This window comes from Felis catus, chromosome D3 (genome assembly GCF_018350175.1).
Source record: "Felis catus isolate Fca126 chromosome D3, F.catus_Fca126_mat1.0, whole genome shotgun sequence".
Lineage (NCBI taxonomy): Eukaryota > Metazoa > Chordata > Mammalia > Carnivora > Felidae > Felis > Felis catus.
In genome coordinates this window covers 48,295,724-48,311,999 of record NC_058379.1, presented here as the reverse complement: position 1 = coordinate 48,311,999, position 16,276 = coordinate 48,295,724, and the positions used below count along the sequence as shown (strand labels likewise).

Below are 16,276 nucleotides of genomic sequence, written 5' to 3'. Positions count from 1 at the left end.
GAGCCTAATGGGACATCAGTGCAATTGAACTCCCAAACAGCTGCCATTCATTTTGGGGTAAAACTTGCGAATTAATCCCTTGATGTCTTTTTCTTCACTCAGTTTCCTTTTGGACTGTAGGAAGTGTGCCTCAGCTAAAGGTTAAACTTTTATAACTGTTCAGGAGGCAAGTCCTTTCAACGCTCTGCATGGAAAATATTCTTTTAATTCAGATTTGGTGAGAGTTGCCAGGGTAGCAAATTAAAGATTTATTGTCTGGGAATTTTTGGATCACAACCTAGCATAGGTCGGGTTGTTTTATTCTATAATGTTTGGAGGTTTTCCAGCCTCTGGGCTTTCTACTAGGGCCAGGTATTGGAAGTGTAGCCAATGTATTGATTGATTAATCAAAGCAGTGCCTGCCGTGAATTCCGTTTCTGTGGCAGACATCCATAAAAAGATGTAGGTGGAGCTGTTTAATGATTTTTCTTGCCAGATCGTTGCTTGTTGGTAAAAAATTTGTTATCAGGATAACCATACCAAGGCACCTTCGAGTTAGGCAGATGAAGCCTTGGAATATCAGTACAGTTTTTCAAGAGGATGAAACTCATCAAGCAACGGCACATCCAGATCACAAACAAAAACAAAACGCAGCGCTGGGTGACTGTGCCGTGAAGCTACTGAACTCGGATCAAATGCAATAAAGTGAAAAGGTATTTTAAACTTCAGAAACTTCGGGAGAAATGGAATGTTACTGATCTGAACTCCCACAAGGCACCCAAATGGATGCACTTTTACTCTGTTTTGAAATTAATTCCAAGTCCAGGGAAGAGAATACATAATGTCTGTAATAATTTCAGAGTGAATCCCAGGGAAATTAAACATTAAATCTGGCTGAGATTTCACATTATAGGAATTATCGAATGTGTGCCATTAGCAAACATCATTCAGCAACTTACTGTATCTGAAGCTGCGAGGTTTAAACAAATACTCCAGTGTAACATTTCACTTATTAGGAGGCGTGACCAAACAATCAAATTGCCACGAATAAAATGGGAGTTCTAAACAGCCTGCTGGTGTAAATAAAAGTACTCTCAGCTCTGCACTAGGTGTTGTTCTCTTTTGGGTACCTTTCAATCCAAAAGCCAGGGGAATGGTGTAAAAAATAAGTTTCAGACTCTCTTTCAGCAGAAATAAAGATTTCTTTTTTAAAGTACATCTTCCTTCTTTCCTCTTGTTGCCACTGTCCTATTCTGCTTCAAAGTGCTCACTCCTTCTTCCTCCTTGCAAATAGTTTATCTTTCTTGAAAACCTTACTGGAGAACAGAAAAGACTGGTAACTTGTAGCTTGCTGTCTGAGATGGATACTTATTTGTAAGTTGGTTTTATGAACTTAGATGACTGACAGATCGCCAGTTCTTTGTTTAAACTCCGACTGAATTCATCTTGCTCAGCTCCCCTCATTTTAACACCAGGTCAAGGACCTGCTTTGTGCACATGACCCCCTTGTCTGTGACATCTCTGACAAAACTCCAAGGTTGAGCGATACCCAGAGGCTGCCTGCAGTCCATGCCGAGCATCAGCTCTAATGTGTCCTGGGGAAAGTACACTGGTGGTGAATGAGAAGTTTCTAGCCCCCACGGTGTTTCGGGGTGGGTGGGGGGAGTCGATGATCCCTGGCCTCCCACAGAGTTTCTTGCTGTCCCCCGCCAAGGAGCTAACTGTATGGCTAGGATAAGGCTGCGAATAATAAAAACACGTCCAGACCCAAGCAGCATCTGCTCAAGCCCCCAGACGTGCCATGTTTACGTGGAGCCGTTCGTGCAGGCAGTGAGCACATGGCCAGCGTTAGGGCTTTGGCCTGGGGTCTGACAGCATCCGTCTCTATTGCAGCTGCTGGACAGGCATGCTGTTGGCATCATGGGGAACCAGGGCACTGAGGATAGAACCCAGTAGTCATCACCGTTCCTAAAAAAGAACACAAAGCAGCTCCAAGCTTACAGGCACCTAATACATAAATATGATGAGTATGTTTCTGGAATGAACCCCCCCCCCCCCCCAGTCAGTCCATGCCATTGGACAAAAACTTCCTTAGTTGTGCTTTTAATAAATGGCCCTTATTGAAAGGAATGCGGTGACAAGCAATCGGAGCTGTTGCCAAAACCCGGGCTGTGTGGTTGATGTAGGTAAGAAGGCGGTGGTCGTTTCCAGCTCTTCCCTCTTGGGCTGTAGCTCTCTTTGTATGGCGTATGAAGGGATCCTTTCCCTTTTTAAAGCCCCCGAGTCTTTAATGCACACAGGTATATTGTAACTTGCAGTCTGACAGCAAAATAAAAGTCACAATGTACGGTGCACTGCCTCAGTATATTTTTTCCATGTATGACAATGTGGAGATGAAAACCCTTTTAAACTAAGCAGAGAGCACCCAGGAGCTAAATCCAAAGCACATAAAACAAAAATCCCAATTTAACAAGTGGAAGGAAATATCACATTCTAGCTACACTATACATAGCATTAAGAATTTTATTTTCTGCTGTTCTGAGCAAACCTTCCTGAACTTTAACCCTCCGCGACTCGTGGAACCATGAAAGCGGTCTTTGCTCCCAACCCCGGGCCCCTTTCCCGGATGCAGACTGAGCCCTGCGCCTCGTGTGACGACCTGCCAGCCTTACCCGCTCAGTAATCACCAGCCCTTCTTTCCCTTTCCCCGGGATGGAATGTTTTTTCAGCTGCTGTCATTCCTCTCCAGGGTCTAGCAAGAGGAGGGTGTGTGCAACGTTGAGAAAAGGGCTTCAGGAAAACAAACTATCTGGGTTGCCTGAAGGAGTAAGTTAGTTGGAAATAATGACACCACTTGGAGATAAAATTCAACAGCATCTTTTCCTTTTCATTTAACACATCGCTGGGTTACCCAGAGTCTGACTTCAGTGCATTGCAGATTAATCTTTTCCCCCTGTTGTACTTCACCTTTAAGGAAGTGTCCACATCTGGACGCACTAACTGCTTTGCTGACACTCCTTCAGGGCAGAGCTCTTGATGCATAGAGCAGCCTAATTAGCAGAAGGGGTGCGGGGCAGAACTTCCAAGATGCTTTCTAAGAGTGTCTAGCCAGATGGAAAGGATCAGCATTTACTCAAATGCAAATATCCCTTATATATCATTGCACTTTTCCTGGGAGATTTTCCTAGGAGAGTGGCTCGCTCAGAAACTCTCTATTTGTGACCTTTCTTGTGGGACATGAAGAGTTTGAATGGCTAACATTTTGCATCTGCCTCTCAGTACACTCTAATGAGTCTTATTTCAGCTCGTCCTCTTTTCAGGTTTGGTTAATATTCATCCAATTTTTCCATAATAAGGATCAAGAGCCAAAGCTCTTCAGGACGCTTCCACCTCACCTCCAGATCAGAATATTCCCCTTAAGGGCAAGTGAAGGCAAAGGCTTTGTTTGGATTCAAAGCAAAGTGTAAGCTTTGGCCATTCTTCTTGTTACTCTGTTTCTAGCCTGGCCTAGTCCAAGTCCCTAGAGCTATAATTAACTTGGCCCCTTGCCATTTATATATTTAATTGGGCCAAGTGACATTAGGGCTTGAGAAGCTCTTTTGTGGAAACGAGTAAAAGCAAGTACCTTTTCTTTATAGCTACCCCGAACCAATAACTAATGATCCCTTTTTTATTTGCAGGATGCTTTCATTACAAGGGCTTCCAAGTTCAGGTACAGAACAATGTAAAATGCATAACTTCAGCTGCAGCCGTTATTCCAGAGTTCTGAAGAGCAGCCAGCAGAAATTGGTCAAGGTACATTTTGGACATTTGACCACTTTTTGAAGCGTTACTTAAGACTACCCGTTTCCAAGTGAATCTGGTCCCCAAGACATTTTGCGGGTGGAGGGATGGAAGGTGTAACAACCCTAGAGTCTGCTTACTCTCTGCCCCCAAAAGACCCCGCCAAAGGTTCAATGTCTTGGGAACTAGTGAGGAAACCCGTGTCATGGATGGTTTATCAAAATTAAACTTGTGTCCCTCCTTTGATGATGTGGAGTTCACTGTGCAGCTTCTCTTGCATCCACAAGTGGCCATGTGACTTGTTCTAGCCAATAAAACAGGAGTAAAAGCAGATCTATAGTCACCTTCAGGCTGAGACTTTCAAGTAAGTAGGGTTTTCTCAGTTACCTCTCTTCTTCCTCCCTTGGCTGGAAGCAGAGGTCTCCAAAGCCCTAGGGGATGGTGGCAACACGCATGGAAGGGCCTGGGTCCCTAAACACCATGTGTGTGGCCAAGAAAACCCTCATCGGACTGTTAGGTAGATGAGAAATGAATTCTGTTGTGTCAAGTTCACTAACATGTGGGAGCTTATTTGTTACACTAGCCAGCATGCCCCGAGTACACTAACAAGATGGTGTCTGGTTTTTCTATCTCAAATGAATGAATCATTCATCCAGGAAAAAAGCATATTTTGTTACTGTGAACATTCATAGCACAAGATGGTGGAGAACCTCCTAGAAGGCCATCGCGACCCCCAGGCCCCGATCCAAGAGGTCATTTCTGTTCTGATTCACCTTTGCTCTTACCTGCGAGCCTCATCTTGCCAGAAAAATGGCATATAAACGTTGGCAAACGGAGTCCCTCTCTGTGGTATGAACCTGTATTTTTTTTTTTAACGTTTTATTTATTTTTGAGACAGAGAGAGACAGAGCATGAACGGGGCAGGGGCAGAGAGAGAGGGAGACACAGAATCAGAAGCAGGCTCCAGGCTCTGAGCCATCAGGCCAGAGCCCGACGCGGGGCCCGAACTCAGGGACCGCGAGATCGTGACCTGAGCTGAAGTTGGACGCTTAACCGACTGCGCCACCCAGGCGCCCCTAAAAAATTTTTTTTAATGTTTATTTATTTTTGAGACAGAGAGAGACAGAGCATGAACGGGGCAGGGGCAGAGAGAGAGGGAGACACAGAATCAGAAGCAGGCTCCAGGCTCTGAGCCATCAGGCCAGAGCCCGACACGGGGCTCAAACTCACGGACCGCGAGATCATGACCTGAGCTGAAGTCGGACGCTTAACCGACTGAGCCACCCAGGCGCCCTGAATCTGTATTTTAAAATCTGAGAATATCAGTGCGTTTTCTCTGATGTTTGTCTGTTATGGAGGTTATAGAGGGAGGTGTTGTGAGCCTAAGTGCTGAATGTTCGTATGGAGTAAGTTTGGCGTGAGGCTGAACTTCATGAATGGAGGCATTTGCTTTTGTCTTATGAAGGGTTGCTACAAAGTCCAGTTAATTTGGATCCACTTTTTCCAGATTTAGCCAGTGCCTACGGAAGTACTACTTAGTGGCCTGATATCATAGGAATTTGCTTTTGTGAGGAAAATACTAACATAGGGATAAGACAGTAAAAATAATAGCTAAAATAAGCCACGTGGCTTACTAATAGAAACTACGCGTGGTCACCGATGTGGTTTCAACAATCACTCTAATTTCCAGGAGCACAGATGTTAAACACCTTTGCCTCTCCAGATGTGCTCGCACAGGGGTCCATCACAATGGAGCGACACGGAGTCTGAAACGCTCTACCCTCTTAGAGAACAGACAGGGACTTACTTATTCCGGTTGTCCAACGTCTTTGTTTTTCGTCCAACAAAGATCAAAACAGACCTCTTAATATGTGTTCGGTTTAAATTTGGAGACATACGGTATTTACTCCCATCGGCACTCACTCTCACCTGTGGAGATAAACTGTGTTATTCCACTACGAGCCCGCATGGTTTCCATCTGCGACTTGCCCGCCTTGGTGTAATATCTGTTTACTGAGTGGATGGTCACCAAGTCCTGGGAACACTTCATGCAGAGTGGCGATAGACTGAATTCTGTATTTGCTCTTTTTCGTTCAGGTTGTGTTAACATCCTCTTACGAATCCACTGAAAAATATTCTTGACCAGACTGAGCCTTAAATGTTGTTGAACTAGCTAAAACAGGAAAGTTTCATGAAACTCCGTAATTGCTTAGAATACCCATTTTTCCATGTTTAACATTTTTTTTTCCTCAGGATAAACTCTAATATAAAAAAATGTATTTTTTTAGGGAACCGTTCTGACTTTTATAGAAGATATATTTTGAGTGCTCTCCTTTTTTTTTTTTTTTTTGGTTTATGAAGGATAATAATTCTTGTGATGGAGATTTTTATGGGATGATGGGCTCAGAGCTCAGAGTCCCTTTTATGAAAGAAAAGGAAGAGAAGTCAACATTCATTCATTGACTTAATTCAATTAACAAAAGCTTATAGGGTGCACTGAAGGTGCCAAACAGAATGTGAAGAGGCCCTCTCCCTCCAGGAGTAGATAAAACAGACATAGTATGTATTACAATAGGACTTAACAGGTAGTAAGGACAAATCATTTGTAATGTGATGAGTGTTGTAAAAGGGGCGGTAGAGGACTCTAGGGGCTCCTGGGGTATCTGTTGCTTCATTCGGAGATGCATTCCTCAGATTAGGAGAACCCAAGAGTATTATAAAATTAAGATGCCATTAGAATACTTTTGAGGGGCGCCTGGGTGGCTTAGTCGGTTAAGCGGCCGACTTCGGCTCAGGTCATGATCTCACGGTCCGTGAGTTCGAGCCCCGCGTCGGGCTGTGTGCTGACAGCTCAGAGCCTAGACCCTGTTTCGGATTCTGTGTCTCCCTCTCTCTGACCCTCCCCCATTCATGCTCTGTCTCTCTCTGTCTCAAAAATAAATAAACGTTAAAAAAAATTAAAAAAAAGAATATTTTTGAAGTGTACTGAGTTATAAACCAAATATGATATGTAGACTAAGTTGGTTTTCAGACGCTGAAGAATCTCAAATTGGGATAAAGATGAATTTTCTTTCTGACTTGGCAGATTAGGGTGAAATGCAGAACCAAAGTGGTAGAACAACATAACAAAATTTTGACAAAGTTGAAATAATAATAATGATCATGTTATTATTCACGAAGAAGCTTGCTAGGGCTTAAGTGCATTTTACTCTCTTTACCCGGTGTCCTTCTTCTCTCCCTTTCTCTCTTGCTGCCTCTTTTTGTATAAAACAACAGTCCTCAGGAATGGAATAGTAGGCTTAATTATGCGCTCACCACTTAAAACAAAACAAACAAAAGGGGAGAAAAGAACAAAATGAAGGAGGAAATAACTTGCCCTTGCTTTCCTTGATCGTTTTTAACTGGACAACACAGATGGTGATTATTTGAGTGTGAAAATTGGGTTGTAAAATGAATATCTCCAAAAATGTCAAGAGTAAATGCCCTTTTGCAGGCAAACATGGTCCTGAATGAATTCCAACAACACGCTGCCCAAGGCGCTTCATTCCATGTAAATTGAGCTTAAAGGAAAATTTGTCTCTTAGAGAGCTTTTAATAGGACCAAAGTACACTTCACTGAAAAGAAAAGGAGCTCATGGTTTCTTGAGTAGTTTATGGTTTACAATTGAGAAAAGGTACCAGGTTCTGGGTTTTGAAGTGTAAAGAATCTGCCAAAACACAGTTAATGGGATCAGGTATTTCAACAGCCAAGCTGATGTCAATGATCTCCCCCCACCTCTTTTTTTTTTTTTTTTAACATTTTAGTCTTTTTTTTTTTAAATTAAGTTTATGTATTTATTTTGAGAGAGACAGAGAGAGTGAGAGGGAGAGAGAGAGCAAGAGCAAGCTCTGTGCTGCCACAATGGAGCTCTATGTGGGGCTTGAACTCAAGAACCCTGAGATCATGACTTGAGCCGAAACCAAGAGTCAGACGCTTAACTGACCGAGCCACCCAGCGCCCTTCATCTTCTTCTGAATGAGGTTAGGAAAAGGTAGAAAACTTGGTAAGAAAAATGGATTCATCTCTACCAACATAACTCTCTCCTTTTAAAATAGCCATACAACCTGGTTATGAGATACAAATTTTATGAATGAATCCTTGAAAGGCACAGCATTCATTTAGATATACAAGAGATGGAGTGAATGCAAGGAAGGCAATTTTATAATTAAATGCAGTGCAGATTCCACGCCAAGTGGTTACTTTCTCATGGGTGCTAAGGCAGAGAGCTCTATAGATGCAAATAAACACATGATGGGGAAGGGCTCAGAAGAAAAACTTTCAGTCAAAATCTAGAAGAAAAAAAAAAAGGTGAGTTTCTTTCTTGCCCAAATGACCTTTTCTTCTTGGGAATTGGCAGAAAAAACTGGATAAAGAAGCTAGGGCTAATGCATACTCTTTTCTTTTTAATGATACCTGGGGGCAGTTCACTCACGTTAAGCTATCTTCATGCTCTGTGGGGTTTCTAAGCAGATTTCTTCCTCCGAAATGGTGCAACATTTCCCCCTCTTGGCCACGTAGAAGTGTGTGGGTCTAGAACTGCTAGAACCAGCGCAGACAAGAAGCCAGGGGAAGTCTCCATGGAACCAATCCCAACTTTCTTCCTAGGGAAGGACTGACTGTCCAGCATACTGGATCCCAATGGGTTGAACATATTTAAGTCTTAGCGGATGTATGTAAGAGTCCGAGGTGAGGGAGAGAGTATAATGGGAGAAGAAGGACTTCTGGGAGATGGTGGCGCTTACCATCTGTTGGGAGCCCATCTAGGTCATCCAGAAGTAGATCAGAGATAATGTGCAAGAATGAAGAAGAAGACCAGCTTCCGGCCTCAAGAACCCAGTGACAGGGCCAGGCTTCACTCTCCCCACTGTGCTGCAGGGATAGATTGTATTTCCTCCCTGAGACCTAGAGGAAAAACTGGACATCAGAAACTAGTGAAAAGGGCTAGTTAGGGCATACAAAAGGGATAAGCAGGGGAACCCTGACCAGATGCTTCCAGAAGTGCCTGGTTGCCTAAATCCATCTCCAAGGTACATGGATGATGAGCCCAGAGCCACAGACTATGTCCACACTTCGTTTGCTGGTGAGGAAGACCCCAAACATACCATCACAACTAACTGGCTCCTTGGATTGGGCAGGAGCCAAGGGGAGCTCTGTCTGCAGGTGACAGATGCTATTGAAAGTGTGTGTGTGTGTGTGTGTGTGTGTGTTTTGGGGGGTGGAGAGTAGAATTCTGGGCAGACCCCCCCAAATTAATAACTGCTAAAGAACCATTGTAATTTCACAGAAAGACTTTTTCTAAGTCATACTATCTGAAATACTGGTGTTGATCATTACACACACACACACACACACACACACACACACACACACACACACACACACAAAAGGTTACAAGACTGATTTTACAGGTAAGGAAGATAAGAGGAAAAAGCCAGACGTGATCATTTCAGTTGTAGTGAAAATTGTTTTCAAATTTGGTATCCCAAATTTGCTTTTCTATATGACCTCTGTTTATTATGCGTCAAAATAGTTCATTTACTTTATTCCTACATCTGCAGATCTTTTAAGAGTCTATTATTGCGGAAAGATATTTTAAGAGCTTTGCATTTAAAAGAAATGCTTTGGTGAATAGTCTTTCCCATAGTCTCTCATTATTAGTAGTTCTGCACCAGATTAATGCTTCATATAGCTCGATTATTTGGGTAACAGACTTTTTACTTTTAATAATCAGCTATTCATTCATTTCTGTTAGGCATAGGGAAGGGTTGTGAAAAGAAGTAGGTTATAAGGGTTGACTTTTGTGTTGCAGTTGACATTGTTTCTCTTCTGATTTGTTCAACCCATTAGAGTTTATTTCAGGCAGTTCTGTAGAAAACAAACAAAACACTAATACAGGGCCAAAAGAAAAAAAAAAAAGCAAAACCCAAGCTAAGAAGGCAAAGGCTCAGGGAGATAAAGACAGCTTCACTAATGAGTCCCCAACTGATTAAAAGTAAATATATTTCTATTCCTAGAAAAGTATAAGTAACATTTGTTGCCACAAACTGTTTAACTTTAGCAAAAATAAAGAGTTGCCCTCAAATTTGTTATGGGAGGACAGAAACACTGAAGCTAATTATTTCCCAGGTGTCTCTGGTCTGAATTTAGAAATGAGCTACTAATGGCAACATGTGGGATGGACCCATCTTGACAGAAACTCCTCGTTATTATCTTTAAGGGGACACTATCACTGTTGAGCATGGACTCTGCCCATGGTACTGACTAGATTGATGGGAGTTCCACGGTATAACATGGGGTTAAGCTCTTAGACTCTAGACTAAAAACCATCTGGGTTTGATACTTAGTCCTGGCTGTGTGACTCTGGGCAAACAGCTTGTGTCAGTTAGCTTTGACCGTGTAACAAACTATCCAAATTTAGTGGCTTAAAAAAAAATCATCACGTATTGGTCATGATTTTATGGGTTGACAATTTACCTGGGTTTAGCTGGGACAACTTATTTTTGTTCTTCATAGTATTGGCTGGCTCAACATAGGTCTGGTGCCTTAGATGGGGCCCTCCCTCACGGTATTTCTTTTCATCTAACAAACTAGCCTGGGTTTCTTTATATGGTGGCTGAAAGCTCCCAGCAGCAAGAGATGATAAGATCTGATGAGCAAGCATCTTTCAAACCTTGACTTGTATCACATTTGCTATTATCTCATTGACTAGAGCAAGTCATGTGACCAAGCCCAGATTTAAAATTTATAGATATAGACTCTACGTTTTGAAGAGGCATGCATATAGGAAGTTGTGACCAAATTTGGAACCGTAATAGCCACAATTTATCACACCACTTCTAGATTCTCATTGGTAACATGAGGGTCTCACATGGTACCTATGCACAGGGTTCTTGAGACTAACTGAAATAATCCATGGAAAGTGCCCAGCACAAGGATCAATAAATGTTCGCTGTAATTACTGCCATTAAGAAAGGAAGACAGAAAGAGAAATCAGGGAGAAAGAATAGAACAGAAGAAGGGGGTGGCAGTGGACCTTGAAGGCCGAGGTAGGAGGGGACTGTATGGAGGCCATGTAGATGGATGCTATGAGGAGCTAATACTTAATTGGGTCTTGGTTATTGTTATCACTGAGCTTTGAGGTTTTATTAGCTCTTCAGCAATTTAGAAACCGGTCTTTCCCTACCAGAAAAACGGATTCTTTCAAATTCTAAATTTCAAGAATTTTCTCTCTTTAGTAACAGTGATTGTGTTAGGATGGTGGGATCATGGGTAGGTTTTCTTTACTGTTTTGTGTATTTTCTATAATGGGGTTACGTAGCCTTTACAATAAAAAGAAAGCATTAAAAAATACCTTAGTTTTGGAACAAAAGTTCTTTTCAGAAAGACTCCGGAATTCTAAACAGTTTTGCATTTGTTTATAAAGTTGACAGTTTTCAAAATTTCCTTTGTTACCTTGGATGTATCAGTCAGTTTTCTCAGTATACCCTGAAAACTCCCTTGCCATGTGCAAGCTATCTGCCCATCTGCTTTTTTGAGAGATTAGAACTTCCTGATTCCAGAATTCCTAAAGGTTCCATTTGGAACAAGCATTTGTTTATGCAGTGGTACAAGTTAAAACTCCATTTAGCTTTCTGGTCTTTTGGAAGTTGGGTTCTATAAATTTAAAATTATCTTTACAAGTATGGACCTGAAATATTAGCAGTATAAATTTAGAGAAGAATGTTAAATGAGTAATCACACACATTCTAGCCTAAATTAATTAAAAGAACCTGGAAGTTTAAATTTATCCTCTAGCCCCTTGCCAAATTTGTTAGAAAGTGCAAAAAAAGTCACGGCTGAAATTATGGGGTTTAGACCAGACTTTTTTTTTTCCAGATTTTTAACAATATAATTTATTGCCATATTGGCTAACATACAGTGTATACAGCATGCTCTTGGTTTTGGGGGGTGGATTCCCGTCATTCATCGCTTGCATACAACACCCAGTGCTCATCCCAACAAATGCCCTCCACAATGCCCATCGCCTATTTTCCCCTCTCCCCTGCCCCCCCACCCCCATCAACCCTCAGTTTGTTCTCTGTATTTAAGAGTCTCTTATGGTTTGCCTCCCTCCCTCTCTGTTTGTAACTATTTTTCCCCTTTCCCTTCCCCCCTGATCTTCTGTTAAGTTTAAGTTCCACATATGAGTGAAAACATGATATTTGTCTTTCTCTGACTGACTTAATTCACTCCAGTTCCATCCATGTTGCTACAAATGGCAGGATTTCATTCTTTCTTATTGCCAAGTAGTATTCCATTGTATATATAAACCACATTTTGTTTATCCATTCATCAGTTGATGGACATTTAGGCTCTTTTCATAATTTGGCTATTGTTGAAAGTGCTGCTATAAACATTGGGATACATGTGCCCCTATGAGTCAACACTCTTGTATTCTTTGGATAAATTCCTACTAGTGCTATTGATGGGTCGTAGGGTAGACCTACTTTTAATATTCTGAGGAACCTCCACACTGTTTTCCAGTTTGCACCAGTTTGCATTCCCACTAATGGTGCACATTTCTCCACATCCGTGCCGGCATCTGTTGCTTCCTGAGTTGTTAATTTTAGCCATTCTGACCAGTGTGAGGTGGTATCTCAGTGTGGTTTTGATTTGTATTTCCCTGATGATGAGTGAAGTTGAGCATTTTTTTCATGTGTCTGTTGGCTATCTGGATGTCTTCTTTAGAAAAGTGTCTATTCATGTCTTCTGCCCATTTCTTCACTGGATTATTTGTTTTTCGGGTGTTGAGTTTGGTAGTTTTTAAAATAGATTTTGGGTACTAACCCGTTATCCAATATGTCATTTGCAAATACCTTTTCCTATTCCATCGATTGCCTTTCAGTTTTGTTGATTGTTTCCTTTGCAGTGCAGAAGATTTTTATCTTGATGAGGTCCCAGTAGTTCATTTTTGCTTTTAATTCCCTTGCCTTTGGAGACATGTCAAACAAGAAATTGCTGCGGCTGAGGTCAAAGAGGTTGTTGCCCATTTTCTCCTCTAGGGTTTTGATGGTTTCCTGTCTCACATTTAGGTCTTTCATCCATTTTGAGGTTGTTTTTGTGAATGGTGTAAGAAAGTGGTCTAGTTTCATTCTTCTGCATGTTGCTGTCCAGTTCTCCCAGCACCACTTGCTAAAGAGACTCTTTTTTCCACTGGATACTCTTTCCTGCTTTGTCAAAGATTAGTTGGCCATATATTTGTGGGTCCAATTCTGGGTTCTCTATTTTATTCCGTTTAGACCAGATTTTTATTTGATGAACTTTGTAAGAGTACCGGGATATGCTTAAGTCTTTGTACATCTGAAAAGCCAGGTCATTCTCCATTTCTCAAAGTGTGGTCTGTGGACTAGTTTGTGCAGAATCATTAGAGGGCCTTTTTATAAGTCCAGTTATCTTTTGGGGGCCTTGCACCTGTCCACAGATTCAGGCCTGGGGCTCCCAGGCACTGGAACACTGTGGTTTCCCGGCAGAGGCCCCTTTGCTTTGTCCCTGAAGCCTCTGCTCCTCCCAGCTCAGGACCCCATACCTACCACCTCTCATTCTGAGTTCCTGTTCAATGTGGGCTGATTATGTATCTGGATCAGTGGTCTGAAAATGTTTTCTGGAAAGGGTCAAAGAGCAAATGTTATAGTCTTTGCAAGCTACTGGGTCTCTGTCACAACTCTTCAACTTTGCTACTGTAGCATGAAAGTAGACTTTAGACAGTATGTAATGAGTGGGTGTGGCTGTGCTCCAATAAAAGTTTACTTACAAAATAGGCAGCCAGCCAGGTTTGGCCAGCTCTTGATCTAGATGGACAATTGTCTGGAACCTTTCAGCTTTTTCCATCCTGGAACCCAGCTCAAGTTAAGAAAACAAAACAAAACAAAACAACCATGTTCTGTTCATTTCCTCAGACAACCTAGATTTATGCAAAACGAGGTCAGAGTACATCTTGGCATCCCCAGAGCCCCTTCAGAAGAAACAAGGGGTTTAGCATAGGTTCTTCGGATTATGTAGCTGGGGGTTGGGTAAGGCAGCAGGTTTGGACCATAGTGGTTGAAATGACAACCATTTTCTGAATGGAATAGGATGGGAGGACAGCAAGACTAAGAGACTTCTGTAAGGTCATCAGTTGAGTGGGTGGCTGGATTAGTTGCTGACTGTGAAGATCCCTCTGTATTCTCCAGAGCGATGGATAGCTGACTTGAGCTGGCATCAGGATCACCCAGGCACTGTGCAAACACGGATTGCCGGGCCCCACTGCCACTGTTTCGGGATCAGTAGGTCCAGGTGGGGGCCAGCGATTCTGCATTTCTAACAAGTTTGTGAGTGATGTCGATGCCGCCGTCCTGACCACACCTTGAGAACCACTGAGAGCCAGAGGCTCTTACCACATGTGGCATGAGCCTGCGTGCTTGTTTTATGACGCTTTCCAGCAGCTTCTGTTTCTCATTCTGAGAAATTTAAAGTGCTTTCCCGATTCAAGACTATAGAATCGTTATTTTCCTTCTGGGTAGCAAGCCCTAGCCCATCTCAGACTGGCAATCCACACTGGCTTGTTAATTTTTGACGCGAAGTTAGTCCAAACAAGGTAAACACTCCAGTAATTGGTATGGGAAACAGCCCAACCGTAACGAAGCTCTGACCCCAGTGCTTCCTGGTCCCAAGAATGAACGCATGGTCACCTGGCCATTTTCTGGAGCGAGTTCTTTACCAGCTTCCCGTGGCGTCTGCACACAGCGCTTCAACCCCTCTGCTTTCCTGATGTGTCCAGTCACATTTTTTTTTTTTTAATTTTTTTTTTTCAACGTTTATTTATTTTTGGGACAGAGAGAGACAGAGCATGAATGGAGGAGGGGCAGAGAGAGAGGGAGACACAGAATCGGAAACAAGCTTCCAGGCTCTGAGCCATCAGCCCAGAGCCTGACGCGGGGCTCGAACTCACGGACCGCGAGATCGTGACCTGGCTGAAGTCGGACGCTTAACCGACTGCGCCACCCAGGCGCCCCTCCAGTCACATTTTAATGGCTGGCATGGCTTTGAAGCTTTCCCCATGGAACCAATTTTCACCCTCAGCGCAGGGAAGCTCCTGTCCCTCAGCAAGGAGTCTACTTCAGTGATAAGTTTTCACACGGGTCCGGAACTCAAATGCATTTTGACTGTGGTCCTGATGGCAGTGCTTTAACATCGGCACCAGAAGTAGATCTGTCGTGGAGCTTTTCTGATGAGACAGGCTCTCCAAGCTAATCGAGGCCGATGGCAGATTTTGTCAGCGAGATGAGATGTTGCCCACAGCTAGTCAGTCTGCTGGAGTTTTTGGTGCTAATGGCACGGTTTCATTGAGAGGTATCTTTAGGGGAGTCACAGCTAATACGATTCTCGATCCTCCCAGGAAAATGGTGAACTTATAAATCGCAAGGCACTGATATTAAGGCAGCTGTTTTACACTAGCCCCAAATTCATGGCTAAGATTCCTTAATGAATTCTTTGGGGCAAGGGGGAATAAAAGGCAGCCAACCAGACTGTTCAACTGAAATATCAAGAGCTTGAAAACAATCTTTAAAAGTCCTTCAACGTATTACACTTATCTCTGGAATTCTGAACAATACCCACATCAGTTTAAGGCTTCTGTTGATTGTAATCCAACAGAAATATCCTACCTCTTGGCTTGGCCCTGGGCAAACTTTGCACTGAAGTCATTCGTTTTGCTTTTTGTTGTGGTTACCTAACCTCAGTCAGAATGCAGCATGCTACCGAAAATGCGAGGTAGAGACTTTTCTAGTACCCGAGACTTCTCTTGGGTACTTTGGAAATAGGATGGACTCCACTGACTTTTTCTGAATTTGGTCTTTATTTTGAAGCTGTAAGACAGGCATGATTAGACATGGGAGGGGACTCGAATGTCTGGTTGAGAAACGACAGTCAGTCTCAGGACACACACACAGGCCTGGGATTACTAATTTGGCTGGCCGCCTGGAAATATTTGCACCACTGTCTACCTCTCCCATTTTCTCAGAGGAAAGCCCGAGGACAGTGCATCTTGGCAACAATGCCTGCTCCCAACTGGAAGTTCTTCAAGTCTTTCAGTTCCAGAATCAGAATATTATATTGTTTTAAACTTTACCGGGTACACTATAATCATGTGGCTCTTCTAGATATTTTCCACTTTAATAAATTTGGTCCAGGAATCATCCTTACTGAGAGCTCCTTTACCATAAGTAGTTCATCCTTAACTAGTAATTCAGACCCATGGATGAAGATTCATGAGGAAGTCAGCCCTCTTTGCTTTTTTGTTTCCAGGGGCAAACCCTTCTACAGCCCTTGTTGGTGAATTCATTCATTTATTCATTCATTCATTCATATATCAAATACGTACTGTGTGTTTATGGGAACCTAGCCTGGTGCTGGGAAGTGAGAAGTCACTGATGAGAACAGTATTCTTTTGGTCTTCTG

General features: G+C 42.7%; 1 long non-coding RNA gene across 2 annotated transcripts in view; it reads left to right on the top strand.

Moving 5' to 3' along the window:
- The window catches only part of LOC123381293, a 312,463-nt gene that overhangs the window by 14,047 nt on the left and 282,140 nt on the right, over positions 1-16,276 (top strand). For both annotated transcript variants that reach the window (XR_006588131.1, XR_006588130.1), the window contains one exon: positions 3,660-3,774. This is a non-coding gene — a long non-coding RNA (uncharacterized LOC123381293). The remainder of the gene's footprint in view (positions 1-3,659; positions 3,775-16,276) is intronic.